Below are 19,613 nucleotides of genomic sequence, written 5' to 3' on the forward strand. Positions count from 1 at the left end.
CCTTTAAAAATATGCTTGCCTAGATTTTGTGAGTATATCCATCCACATTTAATATGCATTTATAATGCATATAATTTATAATGCATTCTGTACTAATGGGTGTGTGATACAGTGTTCATCTATTTCCACTTCAGACACGTGTATTTTATTTTTAAGCTGCAGCTCACCTTTAGTCAGTTGGCAGGGACTGGATATTCCAGTCTGAATGATTATTGCAATTCCAGCTCTTGTTTGGGACAGTAGCGTTGCTGCTGCTGAAAGGAAAATCTTTTAGGTTCATGCAGATTGATGCTATTTTATTTCTAATTTTCTCACCCTTTTAAGGGAGAGGGAAAGAAAAAAGTAGTATTTTTGTAGAGGTGTTAAGAAAGCTTGATTATACTTAGGATGAGGGTTTGCTGGCGGTAATTGTTTACCGGTTTGGATGTTGCTGCTAATTCTCCAATGTTAATGCATTCTTATGGGTCTTTGGGCTTTGTGTCAAAAGCCTTGCAGAGAGACAGATAAACATCAGCTTTTCGGTGTAATGGAGGACACGTTTCAGGCAACACTAATGTGAACTTGGTCTAATAGTTCCTCTGAAATTTTCCTTCATGCTTTTTATTGCTTTTCTTGGATTTATGCTGTAGCAAGATGTTAACGCTAGCTACTTGAAGATTATCCTGTTGTGATAGTGTGATGCAATGAATTGCAATGGATTAAAAAGAAACAAACCTTTCTATTGTATGTTTTCGCATTAGTTTTGTAACATTTTATTATCTCGGATTTGCTTTTGTACCCAGTACTAAAGGTGTTCTGCTCTTCTGGTGTTGACAGAAGTGTGGTCTTCTCTTTTTCTAGGAAACTTCAAAGTCGTCTAGATTTCCTTCAAGTCACTTCTGTACAAGAGTCTGCTTGATGTGGAGTTAAAATCTTGCATAAGAGGAGGTGGGGAGCCACTGGGCAGTGCTTGGGGAGTGCTCCTTTCTAGCTCATCCTGAACAAAGCAGCAGTAACTGCGTTCTGCTCCTCTTCCAAGTTCTGGTTAAGTACCAGCACAGGTTTTTCTTGGACAATGGCGTTACCATGGCTTATACAATGCAGAAAGCTGGGATTTTGAGATCTTGTGTATAGAATGAAATATTCCTTCTGCTTTGTGCTTGGCAGACTCAAAGGTTGGGGTGGCTCTTGAGGAACAGATGCTCTGGATGAGACGAGAGCCATCGCTCAAGCATCCCATCCACAGTGCCAGATACTGTACGTGCAAGAAGAGACACAGTAGGCTGATGTGTAGTAGTTAGTTTCTTCTTAAAAAGAGTAACTCTAATCCTAATTCCTAATAATTAGCTCCGCTTAATTCCTGAAACATGTGTCTTTATCCCTTTGATTACTCAGTAGCTAATGGTAATTTGTATGCCTGTCATCCTTGTCTCCTCGTTCCTTAAACCTCTGTTAAGTTCTTGGAGACTCCATTCACATTGTGCATTTTTTTTAAAAGGTCCGTACTCTTTGAGGGGGGAGAGAAGGTGCTACGTGGTAACTCGTATCAGAAAGACGGTTCCTACTTTTACTCCTGATTATTTTAGCACTGTGATAAAGAGGGTAAGAGTATGAGTCTTTGGGAGGAGTGGGAGAAGGTGGGAAAGATTTCTAGTGAAAGTTAGTCTGTTCCAGGAAAATTGTTCATCTTGTTTTGCTTTGCATCCTCTCCTTTGAGAGAAAAGCAAAGGATGGGAGTCACGTAATAACTTAATAAAAGCTTCTAAGCAACTAGAAGGTGAATGTGGCCTACGTGTGCTTCGACTGCTGAAAGTTCAGTCTGGTCTCTCCAGCAAAGTTCAGTCACCCAGAGCATTGCTGTGGTGCTTTGTGTACAGGAATAACACAAGAGCAGGGAGAAGATACATTGATATTGCATCAGGTGCATGAAGAGCTTCAGCCACATCTTGTTTTATCAAGCTCGTGCCTGTATTGACCCACTGGTCTGGCTGTGTCAGTACCGCTGAAATAGAGAAAAGCCTTTAATCTGGGACATCTCAGAACAAGGTGACGTAGTTGCTTCCCTTCGGTACTCAGCAAGAACTGTGGGCTGCCTATTAACGTGCATCTCTACCCCTGCGATGCAGATTTGCAATTGTTCCTGCTCCTTTGGCAGTACTGGGGATGGGGGTGAGATGTTCGCTGTGCTTGGATAAAATGGTAGCGTGTCACATATATCTGGAAAAAAAAAATGTAGTCCCCCTCCCTCCAGCCATGTAGACAAGATAACGTTCTTTGACTTCAGCACTGCTTTTGCTGATCAATACAGAAAGCACTGTAGGAGTTACCTTGTTACAGTAAAAATGTAGGAAGTAAAACACAGGCAGGGATGTTATGGGCATCAGAAGTAAAATTCCTGGTCAAACCTTGAGTTCCCCAAGGCAAACTATTATGCCTAATGAATATCCCAGTTGGGTGCAAGGACACAGTTAAACAGGCATCTTCAGTTTGCAGCTCTGGCTGCTGGTGAACTTGTATGAGAACTTTTGATGCACTTGACCTTATAGGCATTTGGGACATGAGTTTTTCCCCTTGCCGCAGGATCCTCAAAGAAGATAAAGCATATAAAGCGTTCCTAGATTTCATACAAGCGGGAGTAGTGAAGGTGTCATTTCTCCTTGGAAATCCTTGTAACTTGTTCATCAAAATTAGTCGTGCTTGGTGCTGTAGGTGAGAGAGATTGTTCAGAATTGGACTGTCTTAAGAAATGCTTTGGCTTATGGTGGGAGGTTTGTTTGGTTTGTTCCCAGAACTCAATTTTTGATGTTCTACCTGCTCCCAAGAACCTACTGCCAAAATAAGAGATAATATTTTACAAAACACTACCAAGAAACCAAACATTTTTCAGCTTCTTTCCTTTTTTTTTTTCCTTCCCAAAGCAAGCTGTGGAAGATTAGGCAAAGATGTGTGTTTATTTTAGTAGTCCTGCTTTGGCTGAAATAGTCTTGGGTGTTGCTGGTTTTTCAGATAGTGCCAAGTGCTCATCTGCCTTCTATCTCAAAGGGATCTGCAACTGGAATGGTCACCAGCATGTCAGGATGCAGATACTTAGTGCATCTCCCTGGTTATACGGGGTCTTAATCACTTCAGCCAAGCACGAAATGCCAACTCCTCCAGCTCTAGAAGTACTCATGTGACTCAGTATGGTAAAGGGCCTTGCAAATATTTGCCCGGCGGTGCCAAAAGAAAGGGCATGTTGTTTCTGCTGTGGTGTTGTATGCTTTCTAACTTCCTCAGTGTGTAGGGATGCTGTGTTAGACGGCTTGGAAACACCAAGCCTGTCGGTTGGCATTCTTGCTGCAGTAGGCAGGCGCAGGGTTTCTTCTCCACCACATGCCTAGGATTTTTCGAGTGCAGCCCTTTTGAACACTTCTGAAGCACGTGGGATTCCTCTGTACAATCGTGGCTTGGTTCTCCACGGGTCTAACTAGCCCTTCATTTGAATCATGCATTTTGTTGTCTTTTGTGTTTTGTAGACATTGAAGTCTGAAGTGATTGCTGAGCTGAGAGCTCCCTTGTGACCCAGAATTGCATTTTCCATAGAGATAAACTGGCACTTGAAATCGTGAAAGATGGATTTATTTTTTATTTTTTTTAATTGTTCTTTCTGCCCAGCTCCGTTTTACACTTTGGAGAAGCCATGATATTCTTTAGATATCCATGGAGTTCTTGAATAAATTAATGTACGATTTGGAAAACAAACTCACTTTGTACTTTACAATCAAAGCAAAAGATGCCTCAACAGTAACTCTATCTGCATAGCTAAGACCAGTGTAGCTCAGACATGTGCAAATGAAATGTTTCTTCATCTTCTTAAATGAGTTTTCTCACTGATTTGCAGAGTATCAGCTTAGTTCTTTATTATACAATATACAATTTCTGCAAGGCAGATCTTCACCAAAGGTAACATTAGACACTGAGCAAATTATTGTTTCCTGTCACACTGCATTAGTAACTGGGAAGAAAGTGTTTCCTAATTTGTATTTGTGCAGAACTAAATATAGTTCTAGTGAAGCTTAACTTCAGCTTTAGCCATTCAAGTCCCTAAGAAATTCAGCACCATGTTTGTCAGTTACTGGGAAAATGACTGTAGAAATTCTTGGGTGCTTCTTGTCCTCCCACTTGTGAATTTTACAGGCTTAGGAGCTTGAACATGAGGTTAAACAAACTCTCAGAAAATCCTGAATAATCCTGGGTTATTGCTGTCTGCAGGGACCATTGCAGAATTTTTTTCCTAGTAGTTTTAGGGTAGCAAGCACTGGCTGCAACTCCCCTGTTCCATATTTAGCAAGGACAAGGTTAAATTGTTCTGTAGAGCTGATGGTATGATGCATAAGATCTTAAAAAAACCTTTTACGTAGTATTCAGATTGGACTGTACCAGTGAAATCATGCTGTGTACCTGGTAAGAAAAATCTGATGTTGTAGAAAGTTGTATTGAATAGACTGTGTCTCCTCCCCGGGAGGCGTACAGAGTGATGTCCGTGCCTTGGTACCAAGTCTGTCAGCTGTGGGATAACAACCTTCATGCTGCATCTGCACTGAAAAGGCAGCGCTGCTTCCTAAGACGATGGAGATGTCAAATGCTGGGTTTTGGAGCCTGAGTCTTTCAGTTGGCATCTGTGAGGAGGATGCTTCGGGTTTGTCTCTTCCAGTGGGTCTAGGTGTGAACCCTGACTCAAGGAGTTAGTCCCATACCTTTTTCCACTTGTATTTGAATTCACCAAAATAAGCTTATCCTCCCTAGTTGTCTGTGCTTGACAACGAGCAGGATGAGCATGTTTCAGAGGTCTGAGGCATCTTGCATCCAGGGTTTGTAGAGAGACCAAGACAGTACTTATTCATCTGTGTCACTTCTTCAACCTTAAGTGTGCTACCAGCTCGAGCATTTTATCAGTGCTCTGCCCAACTTTCTCATGTTATGGGTGATGCATATAATTAGGAGGAGGAGGGAACATGTTTGCCGTTGCTAGTGGGGAGGAGGACTCACTCCTGCGTACCTGACATTGATTGTCTGCCTACACCCGTATCTCTTGCCTTCAAAAAGATCCTTTGAGGAAGTGATCTAAAGAAATCCAAATAAAATTGCTTAGGTTTGTAACAGCTTTCCTCCTGGCAGACAGAGATTTATTTATACTGTAGGATGTGACAGGCAATTCCTGGTGCCTCAGCTCTGTCTAAAGTGTGAGCGATGGCTGGAAACGCGAGTGGTTGCATTAGAAGCTTTCCTCCCTCCAGTAGGGAGAGTGTTTGAGCTTGAACTCTCCCCTCGTTGAGATCTTTGAAGTTCGGATCTTTAAAACCATTCTCCAATCCAAAAACCTACCAGTGCAGCTGTCATCCTTCCCATCTGAGACGGGCTGGACCAAGCTCCCTTCAGAGGCCATTAAAGCTGCTCTTTTCATCCTCCAGAGAGGTCGGCAGAGAAAGACATAAGTAAGTAATTATTCCCTGCCTCCCTCCCAGTAGCTGAGCGAGCTGTGGAAGTTGAGACATCATTAAATCTCCAAGCAGCGCGGTGGGGCTGCAAGCCTCTGCTGCCGGGGAGCCTCATGGCACGCAGCGGAGGGCAGGGCTGAGTAACAGGTGGTATTTAGAAACTAATTAATATTTGTGAATAACAATGCGCTATTGGTAAGAAAACAAATCAGTCTGCGTGTGAATATTTATGATGATGACTTTCAACACCGCTTGGATCGCGCAGGCCTTTTCCAGCTGCCGCGTCTCCTCGTGTGTCACAACATTTCACACCGAGGTGAAAACCTTCTCCGCTGCACAGAGCTGCTCAGCGGAGTATACACTTTTAGAAGAATATTCTCACCGGTTTGGTATTAGTGGGCCACTAGGTCCCAAACATTTAAAGTATTCTTTGCTGGTGGAGTAAGCCATGCAATTTAGCTTGAGATTTCATCCCATTAATAGCCAAGCCATACGCAGAGATAATGCTATGTTTGAAGAGAAAGCAGGTGTTAAAGGTTGTTCTCCCTCTTAATGTTGTGTGTGAGTGTTTTACAGTAGATCAAACTTGCCTAATGTAATCTTCGTAATGCTTTCATTTAAAATGCTCCCTGTGGTTTGTGTTTGTGGAACAGAAAGAGCAGTGTCTACTTTGTAGCTTGGTGGGGCGGGGTGTTCGATTGAACATATGTTCACACTGTCATTTGGGAAAGATAATAGGTTTTTAACCTCTGTCAGTGTTAGACTGAGGTATTTATGGAGCTCTATTAAAGCTGTGCCTAGGCAGCTAACCTTGCGATACAGGTTTTTCACAATTTGCCATTTTCTTGTGATAAGTTGCGGCTTTTCTTGGCCTCTCGCAGCACCTCTTGCTGTGTCAGCCAGCATGGGAGCTTACCAAGAAACGAGGAATTCCTTGCTGTTGTCAGTGCTGCATGAAATGCTCATGGCTACTGGTATTGTCTGTTCAGTAAATACTGTCACATAGATTGAAAAAGCAGCCTTGAGTTTCTGAAAATATTCCTCTGGGCTTGACACACAGCAACTAGCAAAAACCGTGGCGGTAGTGCTCGTGCTTTTGCTTGCAGAGGTTTCCAGGTGCAGCTGTAGGTGCCGAGCTCTTGCTCCAGGGTGCTGCAGGGCGACGTGCAGCGTTGCGCCGCTGTGCGTGATGGGGAGGCTCTCGGCAGCCTCTCCGCTACTCCTGCCAGCCTCGAGTTTAACTTGAGGAAGGGGGGAAGCTGTGTGAAATTTAGTGTGCTGAGATGCTATTGGTATGGTCTCTCTTGAGTCACTTTAGGCTTTGAACAACCTAAATTAGCATGATGGAGACTGCAGCGTGCTTCACGGAGGAGGTTATCTCCAGTGCCATTACCACTTTCGTCACTGCTGATTAAATTTTTTTGTTAATGTTTAATCCTCAACAGCAAATGCCTAATGTTTATATGCCCTCTCCTTGTATAAGCAGAACATCTGTTCTATAAAGTTGGCTATGACATCTAAAACTGAATCAGTGTAAAATTTTAAATATACATGTTAGACAAACAGATGCAAAGAAATTCAGAGCGTAAGCGATCACTGTGCACAGGTCCTGTTGTGGCAGGGGTTTCTAGGGGTCTTAAATTGCATATTAAACAGTGCTTGGTATGACTGAGAGTATTTTCAAACCTCATCTTAAAATTCTTTGCTCTCTCACTCTGTCTTATTATTTCCATATTTCCATTTTTCGGAGGCTTTAATGGCCTCTGAAGGGAGCCTGGTCCAGCCCATCTCAGATGGGAAGTGCGTTTTGTTTTGGTTTTGTGGCACGTTTCTCCTTCCTTTCCTAGCAGTAGTGCCACTGTGGTGTAGCTGAGCATAGTTGACTTGAACTGCCCCTACTACACAAATGCAAAATCTACTTAGACTTTTGGCAGAAAGGAGTTTTTACTGAAATACATGTACGTGTACCGTGGACAACTGCAGCTATGTGTGTTAGAACTATAGGAAATTCCATAGGTTTCCAAAGAATAAATTCAAAAGAAATGCAGAAAAAGTGATGTAACAATTAGCAGCAAAGACTGGTTTAAGGGAGGATATTGATTTAAATTGTTGGCTTACAGAAATTTCAAGCATTTTTATGCATTTAATAAAGGGTTGTCATTTAAGTAGCTTAAGTATCCTTCTCTGTATACAAGGTGTCCTGGGATTTAACAAAGCACTTACTGCTGGATGGGTTCCACTCAGATGTGATTGCCATTCTTGCAACAGACTAGCTGATTAAGAGAGTGAAAAGAGCCAGTACCGAAATGGTCATCGGGTTAGTTGTAGGGGAAGAGAGAAAACAGGTTTGTATAATCTTATCTTCTATTTATGTAGTATGTTAGCCTTTGTCATGAGCATCAAGGTGGATGTGTGCATGCCTAAAAGAGGGCTTTCCTCAAAGCAGGAGGTGCCTGGGTGCTTCTCTAAAGTTCTGACCTGAGGGATGGAGACTGACAGTGTGGGACAGCTGAAGGTGGGAGCTGGTGACCTGACACTGAGGGAGAGATGCTGGGGTAGGAAATTGGGATCCTGTATGAGAGGGGAAAATAACTTACGACATGTCGTATTACAAGGGAGCTTGCAGGGACAGAAGAAAGAGGGACAACATGGTCAAAATTATGAAAAGCATATTGAGGAGCATTGTGCATAGATATTGGCAGGGTAAGACCTCCAGGTTGAAAACAGGAACACGCTCTGTATGACTGCAGGGAACGCTGCCGGTGTGTGCCAGAAGTAAATATAGTAGAGTAAGCACTGCTACAGAGTCATTGAAGTCAACGCTGCATAACATAAAATTGCATAATATATTTGTTTGTCAAGGTTATTAGAGCACAGTTTTAAATGGATCCGAGTCCTTGGAAAGGTGACTGAATTCTAGTTCCCTGGGCTGAGGTTTCCAATATGTCCCAGTCTGATCTGGCAGCAGGCTGCCAGCAGAAGGGGTGAGCTTGCCGTTCCCCTCCTGCCAGCTCCAGCGCTTGTCCGACCAGCTCACGAGCCGGTTCCATTCACCGTGTCAGGAGGAAGGGAACTGCCCTCTCTCCCCAGAAAGAAAAAAAAAGTGAGGGGATTTTTGTTGTCCCGGTCAGCTCAGGCTGTGAGGGGATGAGAGAGGGTTTCCAGGCAGTGCGTGGTGAGAGGGTAGGTGGAGGTATCCGTAAGTGCGTGGGGCAGTGGGTGGGCAGGTTGTCTGAGCCCTGTGTCCCACCTCGGAGCTGGAGTGCACCAGTGGCGTTCCTCCCCTGCCCCATCAGTGATGCAGTCAGTGCATGATGCGGCAACTGTCAGGGACCCAAATTTCAGGGCACTGTCACACTCTCTGAAAGAGTATTGAAACTGTTTATGAAATGAGTACTTTGTAAATGATAAAGACTAAATAACACATTCTACACATTTGCATAATTTTGAATCACTTATCCTTCTGAGGGCTGTAGTCATTTGGCTCACGTTAAAGAACACTTAATGGTGAAATCGAGCTCCAGCCGTCGGTTGCTGAGCCAAGTTGATCCTGAAGATAGGAGGTGTGTTTTTGGGGAGACTGTGCACGTTCCCTGTAATGTCCCTGACACCGTGGTGTGGACCCTGAGGGCTCAGAGCACTGTGGGTAGGACAGGTGGGAGGCATGGTCAGGGCGGTGAAGGGTCGGGATGTCTTTCAGAAAGAGCTTGAGACCTGGAGCAGTGGAAGTGGGATGTATCTCCATGCTGATAGCATGCAGGGTCATGACCTTAGGAGGCATTAGGGGAAATAAATTTTTGCTCTGAGCTTGGTAGGATGGAGGGTGTTAGCAATTGGAAATACTGGAGAAACACATTTTTACTTTGTGCAGTCGCAAGGTGACAATGAGCTGCAAGGATGGTGCTGGGCAGAAGATGGTGAAGTGGGGTAACAGAAGATGTCGGTAATCTCAAGGATGGGGAGTCTCCTGAGAGCAAACTCCATGAACTTGCTTGGTTTGGGCGGTAAAATGAGCCCTGGCAGGGAGGTGGCGTAATTAATTTTTATCGTTAGGGAAATAAACTTCAGGAATAGGGAAAAGCTATTTAAGCTGCTGGATCAATGTTGGCATGAAAACTAATGGATAAAAGCTATTCAGGAATAAATGTTAGGCTGAAAATTAGAAGTTTTTTAACTATTGGGGGAACTCAGTTCTGCAGTAGTTACTGGATACAGAGACTGAGGAAGAGCACTGTCAGTATGTTGGGGTCTGTCACTGTGGTCGGGGTTCTTTGATGTGGTGCTTGTAATGGAGAGCTCGAGCTTGTGATCTGTAAAGGAAACACCTTTCCCATCTGCATCTGTATATGGTGGTGGATTATCATGACGGTCTTGTGTCCGAGTAGTAGAGGGGAAACTGTCCCTTGCTGTCATGGTTTTGAGAGTGTCCCAATGGGAATATGTGCTGAACTGAACCACTTCTTCCCCAGGATGGGAAATATATGTTGTTAAGCGAAGCTTTAACCTTTGCTTTACATTTAGTCTGTGAATGTCTCTGCTGTTACAGTCATTTATTACACTTATTTTTATGTTTGTTTTTTTTCCTAGGTATTTTTATGGCCTCTGTCACAGTGGTGTCTCAGTGTCTCCCAGGCATTTATGGATTTATTCTGAGAATGTTCCTGTGAGGTAGGGAAACCTTATCACCTTTGCTTTACAGACTGGGAACTGAGGCACAGGGAGATAAAGGTTGCGGGCGGAGTCTGTAGCATAGCCAGCAGTCAAATGCTGATTGCCAGCAACTTCTCTATTGTCCTAATCCCTAAAGGTAGCTACCTGTCTTTGCCTCTTTTCTTCTTCTTCACCCCCACCCCACCCCCCACTCCCCACACCCCCCACCCCCCCACCCCCCCCCCGGGTCTAACTTTTAGCAGAAAAAATCTGCAAGGGGCTGGGTGGGCCTGTGGAAAATATGATTAGGGTTACTGGTGTCCTTTTTTTAACATTGTTACTTATGAGTTGAAATGCCTTTCTAAAAATATCAGCAGATCTGTTTATGTTAAATAATTAACATGTTTAGACTTTCAACAGATAAGCTGTCATGCTTTTTTGAGTCAGTAACTCCTTTATCCTACCTGTCTAGGCTTGTGGCTGATGAATTCTTACCCTGCCTAAGCTAATGCCATCCCAATCACCTAAAGCAATGCCAAGAATGTCATGATCCATGCAAAGATCTGATTCATGTCAAGACAGGTGTAAAGTTTCTCAAGCACATTTATGTATAATTACTGTTTAACTTTATTTTTAAAAGGTCTTTCCAAGCCAGCTAAACTGTTCAGCTTTGAGCTCCCAGATTCTCCCAGAAATTGGATTTCAGTGCCTGATTAGTGATGCTGATCCCTTGCAAAAGTATTGCAAAGTTCCTGACACATGTGTGCGTGCTGAATTACAATTTACATCATAAATATCATGAATAACAGCTTGAAAAATGTCGTCTGTTTTCCCTTCAAGTAAGGAATTTTTAAGATAGGTCTCCCTTGAGCCCTTCTTTCCCTTCAAGTTGGTATTTTAAGCGTGACTTTTACTACTTAAGGAATTTTCTTAGAGCTATGGCAACATTGCAAATTACAAAGACACCAGCAGGCTCTCACAATTAAATATTTTTATTGTATATTAAAATAAGCAACATTATTAAAATGATAACATTGCAAAGAAATATTTAACACCATCTTTCTAATTCAGCAATCTGTAAAATACACACATTGGATTACATTTATGCTCTTTATTAATGTATATTACGTGTCTTTGTGTCCCCGAGAATGAAGCCCTAATGACTCATGAACTGTCTCAAAGTATACTAAATAAGATTAAAGAGCTGGCCAGTGACCTTAACAGTCAATTAGGCTATGCATTACTCAGCCCAGTATTTGTGGAGTGCGGACGAGAAGCAAAAACTCATTAGCTAAGATGCTGATGCTTGAAATAAACAAGATTTCTCTAAGCCCAGGAACTGGTCTTGTCGCTTAAGTGGCGATCGAAGCACTTGGAGTAGGTTTGTCTTTGCGTATGTGTGTTTGGAAGTACTGCTGGCGTGGTCCTGGGAGGTGGAGAAAAGCCTGCTAGCAAAGCTAGATGACAGCAAGAGCTTTTGGGCTCAAAGCCTTTTGGAATAGATCCTGCCAGGCGTGGATGACGTTGGGTCGGGCAATGGCAGGTGCAGTAGGAGATGATGCTTGGGTGGTGGGATGTGCCATCTGAGGGGTTAGGCAAAGATGGCACAAATGGGAGGGCCGGTTTCAGAAACCTTGTGTTTCACAGAAACAGCAGGGTAGGGAAAAACGTCTTGGCACGGCATATTGCATGCTTGCTTTTCCTCATAGGTGAGCCCAGGGTTGGCAAGATTGCGTTTGGATGCACGTGGGAGTGTGAGCAGAAAGGCTCTGGGCTGCTGTGCCCACTGAAGGGCGGAGTTTGAAGACTGCATCCCCCTCTCCTGCAGGAGAGTGGAGATGAGGGAGTGCTGGGTACTTGGAGGTACAGACAGGTCAGATCCCCTGTTCTCCACCAGCTCCTCCACCCCTTGCAGGTTCACCCGGCCATGGAGTCATCAGCACGAAGCCAGGCTGGCACAGGCAGCAGGGCTACACGCATCTCAGTGATGGGTTAACTTGGTGAGATGCAAACCCAAGACAGTATCTGAAGTACAGAAGAGTCTCTGTCATCTCTAGGACTTTCATTTCTTAATTCATCATTTGCATATAGTTTTATACTGTGTTGGGAAGCATCTTAGAGCAATCCTAGGTTGGAGACAGCCACCCTCCTGGGAGGATGCTACGGGGTGACAAAACTGAACCAAGAGCAGTGGCAACATTACAGGAGCAGCTTGGTCATGCTGCTCCTCAGCAAAACGGTGGCCCTTGAGGGCTTCTCAGTTTTATAGCACTTCTTTTCTGGTATGTGCAGTTATATATACTTTCAGCTGACCCTGAGAAGTTCTTCTATCATTCTTAATGTAAACTCAGCTTTTAGGAAATAAAAGATGACAGACTCAGTCCATGCAAAATGTGGCTGAAAGTATGGTTTGAGTGGCATGCAATAACATCTTTTAAAGTAAATCAGTTCTTTTGAACATAAATAGGGCACAATCTCCCTGATCTAGGTCATAGTTTATCTGTAAGGTTTTCTTTTAAAATAATTTTGTTGATAAAGTCCATGTGATGGGGGGGGGGCAGGAGGACCTGGGAAAAAAAGTGTAGTTTGCTATTCAGATGAATGGGGGAAGAGAGAAAAGTAAAGGCTTTTCAATCATGTCAGGCTGAATCTAAAGCATCAAGGAATAATGTTACAGGAGAACCCCTGAAGATAAACTCTAACCTAGATTAGCAGAATACAGATTAGTTTTCAGGAGTTTAAAGACTGTGGTCCATCCTGAAGCAGTCTTTTGACATTCATTTAAACTAAAATTGTGTTATGGGGTGCTCTTTCAAGGATATATTAAAATACATAAAGTTTCCATTTGAATGTTACAGTCCTGAAGTTAATCATAGAACCATAGAATGGTTTGGGTTGGAAGGGACCTTAAAGATCATCTAGTTCCAACCCCCCTGCCATGGGCAGGGACACCCTCCACTAGACCAGGTTGCCCAAAGCCCCATCCAACCTGGCCTTGAACACTTCCAGGGATGGGACATCCAGAACTTCTCTGGGCAACCTGTGCCAGTGCCTCACCACCCTCACAAGAAATTATTTCTTCCTAATGTCTAACCTAAATCTACCTTCTTTCAGCTTAAAGCCATTACCCCTTGTCCTCTCACTCCATGCCCTTGTAAACAGTCCCTCTCCAGCTTTTCTGTAGGCCCCTTCAGGTACTGGAAGGCTGCTGTAAGGTCTCCCCGGAGCCTTCTCTTCTCCAGGCTGAACAACCCCAACTCTCTCAGCTTGTCCTCATAGGAGAGGTGCTCCAGCCCTCTGATCATCTTTGTGGCCTCCTCTGGACTCGCTCCAACAGTTCAATGTCTGTCTTGCACCGAGGACCCCAGAGCAGGATGCAGTACTCCAGGTGGGGTCTCACGAGAGCAGAGGAGAGGGGGAGAATCACCTCCCTCAACCTGCTGGTCATGCCTCTTTTAATTAATAATAATTTTATTACAGTGATGACTGCTTGAAAATATTAAAAAGCCTAAACTCAGTATTTTTCATTTGAACTGGCTATTGCTGGGGAAATGTTATATATCTGATTGTTGTTTGGGGGATTTTTGTACATGCAGCGTTACCACTGAAGCTGGAGACTGCAATCACAGTTAAAACTGAGGCTTCTACACGATTAGTTTTCTTCATTCTGACTTTATAAAACAGTTGTCATCAGGTCCCACTGTCCTCTTCTAATTCTTTAAATATTCTTATTTTTTAATTGATTTGCATTTTGGAAAATGTGTTGTGATACCATGTTCTAATTTAAAGGGATGTTTTCTGTAATATAGCTTATGTGTTTCTACAACAGGTTGGCACGAAGTTGTGTGATTCGAAGTGATTTGATTGTGTGTTAATGCCACACTGGCTGGAACATATTAATACTTAATGTAGAACAGCGAGTTATCTGTTACTTTTCACTCTGATACGGTGAGCAGTATTTTCTGGCTGTATTTAAATGACAGCCTCGAAAGGGCATCGGCTGAATTCATTGGCATAGCTCAGCATTCTCTATGTATGGCTGTATATGGTTTTTTTTGGACTTAAGAGTCTTTACAGGTCCTTTTATCTTACAAATGAGTGGAGATCTTTATTATATTGGTGCCCAAAGGGCATGACTGCTCGCCATTTCCCTGGTTTCACATGGTGGGTGATGGAGAATGCGTGTGGAGAGGGAAGGGTGAAGTTTAAAGCTCCAAATTTGGACTAGTAAAATTCATTTCTGCTTTGAAGGTGTATGCATTAGCTGTCTACAGGGATATATGTTTTCAAAAGTGTATTTATGAAAACCAGTATCAGCAGAAGCTGGAGATGTTACAAGGTTTAGCCATATTTGCAGAATTGAACATGAGCATTAGCCCTCTGGTCTTTTTCATTTCCTTTTCTATTATATAATCAGCATATTGGTAGGTGGCTTTTGTTTTGTCACTTTACCTATTTAATTAATTCAGCTCTTTGAGGGTTGTGCAAGAAAGGTAGAATCACCATAACTGGCAACACTTGCTCACACTCTGGCGCAATGGGTTTGAATAGCTGCCACGCCGTGTGTGTGTGTTTTAAACCCAAGACAAGTGCTGAACTCATTAAAAATACATGCTACATAAGTTAATGTGCATAAGGAGTTTTGGTATTGAGATCTCCTTTGAGGATTCATTTAACTCTAATTAACTCGGTTTCGTTCTATCTGCTATCACCATAGGCTTGGCTGAAACCAGCCAGTATTGGTTAGACTCCTGGTTTGAAGTAGAGCCCAGCGGGATGGTGGATTAAAAACCACACAGTTATGACTGCGCCGGGGTTCCTGGTGCCCGCGCCGGCTGTGCCGGCTCCCGGGGTTGCCTTCTGCAGGAGCACCGGGGCTGTGCCGCTCCTGGGGGGCAGAGCACCACACCACGTGGATACGCGTCCTGTCGTATTCCCAGGCAAAACTCTGGATTTCTAAGGGGGCTGGAAATAATGTTTGCCGAGCTGTGATTGAACAGTTGCGTGATACTGAACTCCTCTGACTAAAATAGTCTGAATTTTGCCATTAGCAAAGTAAGGAACAGCAGCAGAGAAGACTACCAGTATTTCACTGATCTGGCTTTTCTCTCTATTCATATCTTCTTTCTCTTCATCATTAGCTCAAGGATAATTTCCAAGGATTCTGCTAATTATGATCTGTTTTTCAGGGGAGTCAGGCAGCAAGACAGGGATTACTGATGGTTGCATTTGTAGTAAGAAAAAGTACGAGCATATGTGGTTTGGAAATTTTTTGGGTGGGTTTTTGGCCTGGCAGTGTTGGAAATCAAGCTTTATTATTATGTCCAGTAAAGCAGGTTTCACTGTAAGCTGATGATAGTATTTTGTGAGAGAAGGTTTTCCCTGTACCACTCTGGAAGAAAATACTCACGGTTCCATATTCAAGAGTGCTGTATTTTGTGTGACTGGAAGAACGTATGGATTTTTTGCATTTTCATCACAGCTAGCAAAAGGAAATGATTTCTTTTTTTCCCTTCTTTTGGGCTAGTACTAGGGCTTTAGTCTTGCAAAAGGATTTTCTAGGTAGAAACATCAGGTAAAATGGATTCTGGATTTAAACAGTGGCGGGAGGGGGGAAAACCACCACCCAGCAGTTTCTGAGTGTTCATGATTTCCTGAAAATTGGACCTTTTAAAGTATTTCAGGTTGGGTACACTAGAAGTTGAGGCATTCAGATCACTAACTGCTTTTGAGAATGACAGCCAGAATCTCCATTAATGTTGCATCTTCTGCCTAGGGGATCACAGAGCAGAGACTGATGTATCTTTGAGGATGGAAATAGAGCAGTTTAAGAAGTTGCTGTGCTTCAGCTGAGATGTGGTAGCAGCACACAACTGTGTCTGGTTCATTTTGCTGAAAAACAAAATAGAAATCACAGAGGATGATCTAAGGCTGTCTGTTTTGCTTTGCATAGAAGTAAACTAGCTCCGCTCCTGTAATAAGTTGCCGTGTCTCAGCTATGAGGATGGTAATTTCCAGTTGATGAAAGGTAAATTATAGCTAGAACAGGTGGGTGCATTAAAATCGTAATGTGCTTCAAGATACCTGTCTGTGTTCACAGGGAAGTGGGACTTGCTGTGCTGGTTTGGACCAGTGGTCAGTCTAATTCGGTACCTTACCCCTGGCAATGATCCGTGCTAGATAACTGAGGCAATGATACAGGAAATAATGCATTTGATTATCAAATGTTTTATCTGCTGGGGAAGTGTTGGCTTTTTTTAATGTTTCAAACCAAACCAGGCTGGTTTAGTCACTGAAAGTGTCCCTTCTAAAATGTAGTTAGATTTAGCTTTAAATTTTTCTTTGCAGACAAGGAGTTTATTGACATTTCTTAATGTTTTCCCTTCAGACATCTCAGCTGAGGGTTGGTCTAAGCCATATACAGTCTTTAATCTTGCTTTTTTTTATTTTATTTTTTTGTTCTGCATCTCCAAAAAGCCAGAGTCATGGTAAATGAATAGTCTGGGGTTTTTTTGCTAACGTTATAGCTGAAAGATAAAATACTAAATGGATTTCATGTAGTTATTGTATTGCTTGAGTGTGTCTTCACATTAATTAAAAATAATTTAAACAAGGTGATAGGAGTAAAGTGCAGAGTAGGAAAAGGATAGATTAGAAAAAGCAGATAAGATAGGTGTATTCAAATAGTCAGACCCTGATGAAATTTGCCCTAGGGTACATCAGCAACTAGCCAAGCAACCTTTGAACCATTTACAATTATCTTTTAGAAATTGTGAAGAGCAGGAGAGGTCCTGGAGGACTGAAAAGGGCAAATGCAGTACCTGCCTTTGAAAAAGGGAGATCCAGGGAATTACAGACTAGTTAGTCTGACTGTAATGCTTAGAGAATTGGAACAAAATTTTTAATCAGTTTCTAGGAATCTGGAGGATAAGAAGATGATGAGATCTGGGGGAGCAGTACCTGTGATATTACCTTTACTTCAGTAACTTTTGACATAACCTCTTGTGACATTCCTGTGGAATAGGGAAATATATGTATTTAATTACATGGTAAACAACTAACTGTTTAAAGACTGTGCGTGAAGAATAGTTACCTATAACTTGCTGTGAAAATCAGGGGAAGAAGGGGGGTGGCACGAGGAGTTGTGTGAATACACCCCTGTTTGTCTTGGGCTGAGCTTTATTTGCTGTTCTCTTTACTGATGTGAACAAGGGAATACTTACTAAACCTGCAAGTAAGCCCAAACTGAGAGGGGCTCACGCATTGTGAAGCATCGTTCAGAATTAAATGGCTACAGTAGATTGAAAAAATGTTTGGAAATCTGCAGTGTATAACTTAATGAGCTGAGATGAGGAAATACAAAATGTTGAGGATGTGCCTAGGCTGCGCAGCCGTGGAAGACTGCTTTGGGACGTGCTGGATCACCACCTATGCACAAGCTAACAGTTGCAGAGAGGACAACCTCCATCTGGAGTGTTTTAAGAGGACTGTAATTAAAGGTAATGGTTCTGCCGTGGTCAGTGCTGCTCAGCGTGGGGTGGCTGAGGGCATCCCCAGATGTGGCTGGGGTCTGGAGAACAGATGAGATGTGGAGGTTGTTGGAGCTGGGTCCAGTCAGCCTGTGGATGAGGAGACCGAGTGATTGGTTGCTGTCTCAACCAAGGGATGGACAAGAGGTCCTCCCAGTTTATGGCAAAGCTGTAATTCAAATCCCACTGGTGATCACAAGTATGAGAAAAGCATTGACAAGTCAAGAAAGTTGCCGAAATAATGGAGTGAATCCGGCAGAGGACTGCATGTCTGGTTGGGGGCTGGAGCAGGAGATGTGCGAGCAGGGGCCAAGGGAGCCGTGCTTCCCGAGCTCAGGTGAGGGAGGGTCTGACCCACCCCAAGTGGGTGGCTGGGGTGACAGCAGTGTCCAGCTCTTCCAGGGGGAGCACAGGGAAGGGAAAAGAGGTAAAGTTCACAAGATGCAGCAAGGGGAGTTCTCAAAGCTCAACTTTAGAGTGGAAGAGCACTGGAACAAGGATCCACAGAGTTTGTGGCACTTCCATCTTTGGAGGTACTTAGTCAACTGAGCCAGGCTGTGGACAACATGGTCTGACTTCAAAGTTAGTCCTGCTTTGAGCAAGGTTTGTGCTAGTGACCTGCAGAAGTCCCCTCCTGCCTGCCTTATTCTGAGGTTCAGTAAACCACTTCCATCCTCCTTGTCTGTAGAGGATGAAATTTGTGAATGATAGGTGTCAGGTCAGTGGCTCTGCTCCTCCAGGTAATTTTAATCATCAGTTCGGAAGGGCCAGGTATTACTGAGATTGCTTCCCTTTGAGTAGTGTCTCTTAATAACAAAAACGTTTGTTTTCTCAATCAGGATTCAAGAGGAAACACTATAATCAACTGTTTAAATTTCTTCAATGCTTCAGCATTTTCTTTTGTTAGAAGCACAAGTGTGTTTTCTAGGATACAGGTGTTTAACTTCATAGCCTTTAAGAAACCTTTATATCAAGCACGTGGATTGGATTGAGTGCTCAGAGGAGATTGCTGCCTTGTAATATAATAAACATGTACCTAATCAGAGAAGCTGATTATTTTCCATCACAATAAATAGAAAACATGTGATCATTGACTTCAGCATCTATTTCTTCTTTGCAAAAGTAATAGCTATGAGCCTATAATAGTGATACACAACCTCTAACATGCAGTGGTTAAATATTAATATACATTGGCTGTGTTTAAAGATCGAGAATGGCTCTTAAGTAATGAAATGTTAACTCTCTCTTAAGCTCCATCAAATTTTGTAAGGTAACTTCTAGAAGCAGAGTGTGTTGCTGTTCGGAGTGGTGGTCTGGTGCATGAACCTTAGCAACAATTCCATGCAATTATTTTTCTGGGTTAGAATATTGAGAAAGTGACACTAACATTTCTGTTGAGGTCTGATTTAATCACTTAAAAACATAGCCAGGCTGCTTGACAGGTGACCACATAAAGCATTTCCAAAGACTAATGGTCTGTCTTGCTCATCTGTCCCCATTTCCTCAATCATGCTAATGGGTCTTTTTTTCTTTGTTTTGGTTTTGAACTGATGCCATTAAGCTGACAAGGCCACCTTGTTCAGAGGTGCGGCGGTCGAGGGGTTATTTCCCATGATAGCCATGACAGTCTACAGGGACACGTAGTTACGGAGCTGCCCCATCCTGCCTGTTGGGACAGTCTCTCCTGGCACTTGCACAGTGGCACAGAGACTTTAGACCATATGTGTAATCTCGGTTAATTGTGTTAGATATTTGTTCTCCTGGTTTAATGTTTGTTAAAGTCTTGTAAATGAAGTTACTACAGTGTGAAATTTTATGGTGTCCAAGTTTGAAATAATCCCGCTTATCTTGTTGACTTTCTTCCAAGCTGTTTCTAGTGGTGGTTCTGCTTTGCCGGCCAGCAGGCAGGAGTGGTGAGCGGGGCTTTCTCCTGAGTTTTGCTTGATAGTCATTAACTCTAGATAGCAAATACCATTTT

General features: G+C 43.0%; 1 protein-coding gene across 22 annotated transcripts in view; it reads left to right on the plus strand.

The window, feature by feature from the left end:
- The window catches only part of PTPRF (protein tyrosine phosphatase receptor type F), a 388,339-nt gene that overhangs the window by 83,825 nt on the left and 284,901 nt on the right, over positions 1-19,613 (plus strand). For 17 of the 22 annotated variants that reach the window (XM_054833256.1, XM_054833255.1, XM_054833251.1 and 14 more), the window contains exon 2: positions 10,044-10,124. The exons of the other annotated variants lie outside the window; for them this stretch is intronic. The gene's annotated coding sequence lies outside the window, so the exon portion shown is untranslated. The remainder of the gene's footprint in view (positions 1-10,043; positions 10,125-19,613) is intronic. 22 annotated transcript variants of the gene reach the window in all.

Source organism: Grus americana, chromosome 8 (genome assembly GCF_028858705.1).
Source record: "Grus americana isolate bGruAme1 chromosome 8, bGruAme1.mat, whole genome shotgun sequence".
Classification (NCBI taxonomy): domain Eukaryota; kingdom Metazoa; phylum Chordata; class Aves; order Gruiformes; family Gruidae; genus Grus; species Grus americana.